The sequence below is a fragment of the Camelus dromedarius genome, chromosome 14, assembly GCF_036321535.1.
Source record: "Camelus dromedarius isolate mCamDro1 chromosome 14, mCamDro1.pat, whole genome shotgun sequence".
Classification (NCBI taxonomy): domain Eukaryota; kingdom Metazoa; phylum Chordata; class Mammalia; order Artiodactyla; family Camelidae; genus Camelus; species Camelus dromedarius.
The window spans coordinates 48,153,186-48,160,255 of NC_087449.1; the positions used below are offsets into that span (position 1 = coordinate 48,153,186).

Here is a 7,070-nt window from a genome sequence, read left to right on the forward strand (position 1 = left end):
TTTTCCACTGGTAAAATGAGGATAATTTGAGTATCTGTTCTGCAGAGTTTCGAATGAAATGAGCTCAAGCAGTGGCACATAGTAGGTGTTCCAAAATGAGGAATGAATGAAGACACAGTAGTCTGGGAAACTCTGCACACTGATTGGACCTCCTGAGAATTCCCTGTTTGAACTGGTACAGTTCTGGAATTTCTGGATCCTGGTTTCCTTCCATCCTCCTTTCTCAGTTGTCATCATCATCGTCATCTTCATAGCAGCAGCAACAACGGCTGGCAATTTACAGAAATTCCAAGACCTGGTCTCATTTAAATCTCACAATAATTCTGTGAGGTCTGTATTGTAATTACCCATCCACAGACAGAAAACTGAGGGTGAATGACTTGCCCAAGGGCACAAAGAGCTGAAACAAGGGTGCTGCTTTTGGTTTCCCTTAAACGAATTGATTTAACATGTCCTCAGCTCCTGTCCCCTTATACATGAGTAGGAAGGACAAACAGGCAAGTTAAAACAATACTTATAACTGCATGGTAAGTGCTGTCCAGGAAGACTCCAGATAAGATGATAATTTCTTCTGCCAGGGGTAATCAGCTGGAGAGCAGATCCACTCCACTATTTATCTCTGTGGCTTTGGGCAACTCACTTCACCTCTCCGGGCTTTAATTTTTTCATTAATATAATGGGGATTATGATAAGAGTATCACTCTCATACAGTCACTGTGGGGATAACAGCAATAATGTATATATGTGCATGGCGTCTGGAACAAGTGAACAGTTAATAAATTATAGCTGGTTCTTCTTACTATAACCTGGATGTCAGCTAGGGACTTCCTGACCCCTTAAGATCATGGGATGAGCCCCAGCAGCCATTCCAAAACCCTCTCCAAGATTACTGCAAATTCCTGAGAGATTTTATTGCTCCTGGTCCAGCTCCTGAGTCAGCCTGGACTGTCTTTGGTCAGCACGATACCAAAACAGAGGTAAAACTTGGCCTCTTCAGCCATTTTCACAAACACCCATCACTCGGTGAGTATAGGAGACTTTTTTGAAGATTTCCAGGGATGGGAGATAGAGGAGATCTCATTGCAGCTAAACTAAAAATACCCTGGCTCCCAAGACAGCCTTAGCCTCTACACTGTCCCTGGCCCCTCAGCTGTGGGCCACCTCCTGTCTCCTGGTAATGGATACCTGCCATTTGGCTCTTGTCTCCACTCTCTCTTCCTAAGGAACTCTCCAATTTCCCTTTCAGGGATTATCCCACTGTGTGATGCCTTAGAGGTTGAGGGGTTGGTTTCCCCTCCTGTCTCCTGGTCATCCCCTCATCCTCACCCCCTGCAAGTCCAAGCACTACAGGGTACAGGGACCCCTCTCTGGCCTTCGTGTAGCCCCAGTGAGGATGGAAGTGTCTGCCATCATTCATAGCGGCTGATGCTGGTGGGTAGGTGACCCTGGCTGGCTTCCTGCTGCCTCCCCTCTGTACATCCCCCTCCTTGATTCCTGCCCATGTCCCGAACCCAGTCCTCCAGTTTCTGGTAGATTATCCGAGTCCTCGGTAGCTTAAAACATCCAGAGTCATTTTAGGGACACATTCAAATCGAAGTCCTCGTCTTTATTGCCTCTGGGAGATTTGAGATCATACCTTCACCGTAAACGGTTTTGCAGAGTATTTTACCAGTGAAAGCCATCCTCCTCCTAAAGAGAGGAGGTCACGCACTGAGGGTCCTTGAGCTGCATGTGGTCCACAGAATGTTTTAAAAAATCAAATCAGTATTTTAAAAGTGAGCCATTACATATAGAAATCCGGAATTGTGGTCTTTCTTGTAATTTCATAACCTCTGGCATCATAGGACCCACATTCGCCCCCAAGGAGCATGTTGGCCTCAATGGAGAGCAGGGTCCCTGCCCACTGGTCTTACTTATTTCTCCTGCTTGTCAGCTGTAGTCTTTGAACTTTGTGACCTTTGCTAAGAGGCATTTCAGCATGTTTCCACCCACCACCCCACCACCCCGGACCCATTGCATTATTATAATAAAGTTGGGTCTATGAATGTGCTAGCTTCACAAAGGGCACCCTAAGCAGAAAGTACAGCACGAGTAGTCACTTAAGTATGCAAGTGATGGCTGTTCCTGGCAGGGAAAGGGGTCCAGAGGGACTCTATTGCAAGGGGGCAGAGGGGCTGGAAAGGGTTAAGCTGGGGCTTGGTTATGAAGGGCCTTAATGATCTCTTATGAGCTATTGAGAGCCAGTGTGGGGTTTAAAGTAAAGCGACACAGCAAGAGGTGTGTCCCAAGAGGAAAGTGGCTGAGAAGCTCACGGGGAGGGATACATTGAAACCCTCTCGTCCCCCACCTAGCCAGAGGCTGGGGCAGTGGTCCAGGCGAGCCAGGGATGCTGCGGCCGGACTGCGTGGCAGCGGCGGCGAGAATGGGTAGAGGACAGCAAAGGAGGGATTCTGGAGGCAGCCTTGCCGGGGAGTGGGTTTGCTTGACCTTGAGGGAAAACATTTCGTGCGCTGCGGATGCAGCTCACTAGCCTCCCCTTCCCTCCCCGCCCCCGCGCCGCAGCGGACTGCGGCGGAATCCCAGCCGCTGGCTCACTCCCGCGCCGCTGCGGCACGCGAGGGAGGGGGCGGGATGGCGAGAGGTGGCGGGATGGCGGGGATGCCCGTCTTCCCTGGAAGGCGGGGAGGGGAGGAGAGGGGAGGCCCATCACGTGGCATTGCCACCAGGCACAGCCCGATTGGTGGGTCCTGCAACCGAGTCAGCGAGGGCTGCTTGGGTTTCCAGACATGGAACAGCCCCCTTTCCTCGTTCGGGCGCCCAGGGGTGCACCAGTTTAGAGAGGAGGGAGCTGGGGTGGGGATCCTGCTCTCTCCACAGGGTGTAACGCAGCCTAGCTGCTCGCCGCGGTCCTCACTGCAACTTGGGCGGTCTAATTATTGTCTCCGTGAACACATCCCTTCGCTGCTTCTCTCCCGCCTTCTCCCCACCTGCCCGTCTTAACTACCGTGCTGCCTGAAGGACAGCTTTGTTTGGGCTGGCTGAAGCAGGATTCTGTTACTTGCCACAATTTTGCAGTTTGGGGCAAATCAGTTAACTTGGCTAGAGGTAGGGAGGATTAAAACAGAAATCCCACACACTTCCAGCCCCACACTTCCAAACTGATCTTTTTATCTCCCCAAACTGCTCCTTCTTTTTGTCTCCATCTCTATTTCAGGAAGAAGCCCAAAAGCCATCTCCATCTCATTGTCCCCCATTAAATCTACGACAAAAACCTATTAAATTTACCTCCAAAATATTTTTTAAAACTGGGTACCCAGTATTTTTCCTTGGCATTTATCTTGATTTGTAATTATGTTTATTTGTGCTTGTTTTTGTACGATTTTTCCCACTAGACTGTAAATTCCATGAGAACAGGACCTTGTCTATTTTGCTCATTGCAGTATCACCAGCATAGCACCAGGCATACAGGAGATGCTTAAGTGTTAACTGAATGAATAGATGCATAGCAAGTCCTATGCTAGGTACTAGGGGTGAGAAACAGGCTCAGATTTTAAGATGAAACACACACCTCTATTCTCAAGAAATCATCTATCCAACAAACGTGCCCTGAGGCCTTCTCTACACCAGCTGCTGGGGGGAGGCCAGTGCACAAAATAAGACTGTATTTCTACCATCCCCCTTCACCTGGGTGAACGAGACATGACTCACCTAGACAGTAAGACTCTGTGACATTGTGGGGGTGGGCAGGTGTGGTGGTACATACCAAACTCTAGAGTCAAAAGAGTCCAGGGTTTGGAATCTGATATGACCTGATTTCCCAAGCCAGCTTTGCTGCCTTCTCACTTGTGTGACCACAAGTCTCTTGTCTCTGAGGCTCCATCTCCTCATCTTAAAAATGGGGATAACAAGATCATCTCCAAGGGCTGAGAGATATGAATGAGATACACAAAAGCACCAAGTGCCAGGTTTTATGACAACGTTGGATGTAGGTGGATGACTATACCTTTTAGTTTGCCCAGAACAGACTGATTGACATCTGTTGTACCAGAGCAATTAATAGTAGCATTCCCTTTCGTTTTCATAAGCGTCCTGGGTTTAGACAGTAAATCATGTAGTCATCCTAGTAATAGATGTAACACTGGAGTTATCTACATCATGACTTGTCTCAAAGGGTTACATGAGCCCCAAATCACTTTTTTGGTCTAGGCTAGTACATGTGGGGCTTCTTTTCCTTGCATCTGTTCATAATACAGAACCTTTCTGTTCTCTCTTCCCTCATATATCCTTTCAAACATTCTCTACTCCTGTCATGCCCTGTTGCTCACACTTCCTCAGACTGATCATGCCTCTGTAGCCCTACGCCTATCTTTCAGGCTCCCTTTCCCCTTCTTACAACTTGTCAACTCTTACTCATCCTTTGAGACCCAGACTCTTTCTCAGGAAAGAGTCATCCCTCACCACCCTGAGCAAGGCTTACCATGCCCTCCTCTGGCCTGTCACAGCTTTTTGAATACATCCTCATCACCCAGTATCCCAATGACCTGCTTTTTGTCTGCAACCTCCATTAGACTGTTCTTCATCTCCATGCCCCTAGTGCCTGGCCAAGAGCCTTCCACAAAGTAAATATAATAAGTGTTTACTGAATGAGTGAACAGATGACTAAGAATCCTTCTCTCTCATGGCATCTCCTTGAGTCACTGTGCATCCTGTATCAAGTGGAGACTCAGAGGAAAAAGTGGGAGGAACGGCTTTTGTCCTTTGATTCAAGGATGCTGGATTCAGGAGACCAGAAAACCCAATAGAAATGGAGCCATAGCAAAGTCCAGTGGCATTTATGACAGGTCAGTTTTCTGTCAAAGCACTGATGGTGGCAGCTTGGAGCTGAGGCAGAGTTTGTTTGGGAACCAGAGCCAAGACTAGCAAACATTTGGTACATTGAGCTATTCAGTAAGCTAAGATTCTGATAGCTGTTTCTGTCAGCTGCACAGGAAGAAGCATCTCAAAGCCAGCTGGGTCTGCCTAGGATTGGGGGTCCCCATCTCCTTCAGCACAATCTGACCCAAGGAATAAGGCAGATCTCACCCCCATCTTTAATCTTTACCACAGGCACACACCTGCTCGAAGGGGTCTGTGCAACTACTCAGGACACTGGGCACTGAGAACAGAGTCAACAATGATTACAGGGAACTGTGGCTGAGATGATATCACTTGCTAAATAGTCCATGACTCCCCGCCTACATTTCCCAACTTCTTTTGCAGTTAAATTGGGTCTGTGTGACAAGTTCCAGCTAATAGTCTGTAAGTGGAAGTAACATCTGTCATTCCCAGGCTAAAGTATTTAATTGCTGGTGCACAACCCTCCAGCTCTCTTTCTCATATTGAGGCAATCCTGAAAACCTCGGGTTGAGATGGTGGAGCCCAAGATGAAAGTGGCCTGGGTCTCTGAATGACCCAGTGGAGTGGAGGAGAGCTACCTTGGGGAGTGCCTTGACCCAAAGCAGGCTTTGGATGAGGTGGGGGAAATATACCATTGTTGTATTAAGTCATTGAGATCTTTGGGTTGTTACCACAGCAGAGCCTGGCCTCTGACCAATATATAGAACTCTGACCAATATACAGAAATTGTTGTTTTAGTCATCTAGCATCAAACCTCCTTCCTCTTTGAGGAGAAACATTTCTCCTCCTTATGGGACTCTTTGGTATTGCCAAATCCAGTGGTCATTTCTCGGTTCTTATCTTTGATTTCTCAGCAGCATCTGTCACAATTGACCATGCCTCCCTGGAATCATTTTATCTAGGCGTCTGTGACATCATGCCAGCCTGAGTTTTCTCCTGTCTCACAGCCCCTGCTTCTCAGTTTCTTTTGCTGGCCACTTTTCCACTGTTTTACCTCAAAAGTTTGAAGTTTCTCAGGGTTTATTCCTGGGGACCTATCTTATGGTTTGAAATACCATTCATGAAAAAGACAGCTGGTTACCTTTCAGCACTCATTCCAGCATCCCTTATTAATCACAGAGCACCTATTTTCAGGGGCAAGTTGTGCCCAGTTAAAAAATTACATGTCCCAGTATGGTTATGTGACTATCTTTTGGCTAATGAGATGTAAACAGAAATGCGCAGGACTTTCAAGGCAGTCTTCTTAAAAGAAAAAGAGTGTATTTTTCTTCCCTTTTCCCTCCCCACTGTCTGGAATGTGGACCATAATAAAATGACCTTCAGATTAGAAACCAGCTGCTGAGGATGATGGAGAAGCCTTGACCTGCCTACTTTTCATCTTAATGTGCATGAAAGGTAAATAAATTTCTATTGTAAGCCATTTTTTTTCTTTTGTTGTTTGCAACTGAATCTAATCCTAATTGATAACATTCCCATTGCTGTTGAAGCGGCTTGCTTGCTTCCCATCTGGAAGCTTGAGTCCAGATCTTCCCCTAGCCAGAGCAGTGGGGAACCAGCAGAATTAAGGCACTACTAGGCAAAAAAAAAAAAAAAAAAAAAAAAAATGCTGGGCCTCCTCCCACAAATTGTAAGTTACCAAGCTACCTGGAGGACAGAATAGGAGGTGGGTCTAGGAAGAGTTTATTAGCTCACAGAGAGCATGGAATGCTAGATTAAGGGATTTGGACTTTGTAAGTCTCTTGCAGATAGGGCGATCCTGCCTGTTTTATCTAGTAATGCCTCCACTTAATAGACGCTCAGTGAGTGACATATTCTTTATTAATTAATGCCGTTTGCTTAATAAACAACAAAAGAAATGGAAGGTGGACCAGTTAGGAATCACCATCTGATTTACCCTTACCTGCTTTTTACAGATGAAGTAACTGAAGCAGCATTTGTTGGAAGTGGCAATCAGCCTATACTTGAGGAAAGGCAAGCCGTCCTGAGGGTGATGGGGGAAGGGGCGATGGAACTGAGGGAGGACGCCAAGAAAAGCAGTTGGGTTAACGTCTACTCAAGATGGCTGCCCTGGAATCACCTGACCGCGAGGAGGCGGAGCTCCGCCCCAGCACGCCGGGCCCCACCCCGCTCGGCCCCGCCCAGCGTCCCCCCTCCGGCCGGGGCGGCATGGGTTG

General features: G+C 47.5%; 1 long non-coding RNA gene across 1 annotated transcript in view; it reads right to left on the reverse strand.

The window, feature by feature from the left end:
• The window catches only part of LOC116156820 (uncharacterized), a 28,953-nt gene extending 21,946 nt beyond the window's left edge, over nucleotides 1-7,007 (reverse strand). Inside the window, exon 1 of the long non-coding RNA XR_010383893.1 lies at nucleotides 6,797-7,007. This is a non-coding gene — a long non-coding RNA (uncharacterized LOC116156820). The remainder of the gene's footprint in view (nucleotides 1-6,796) is intronic.
• Between the last annotated feature and the right edge of the window lie 63 nt (nucleotides 7,008-7,070).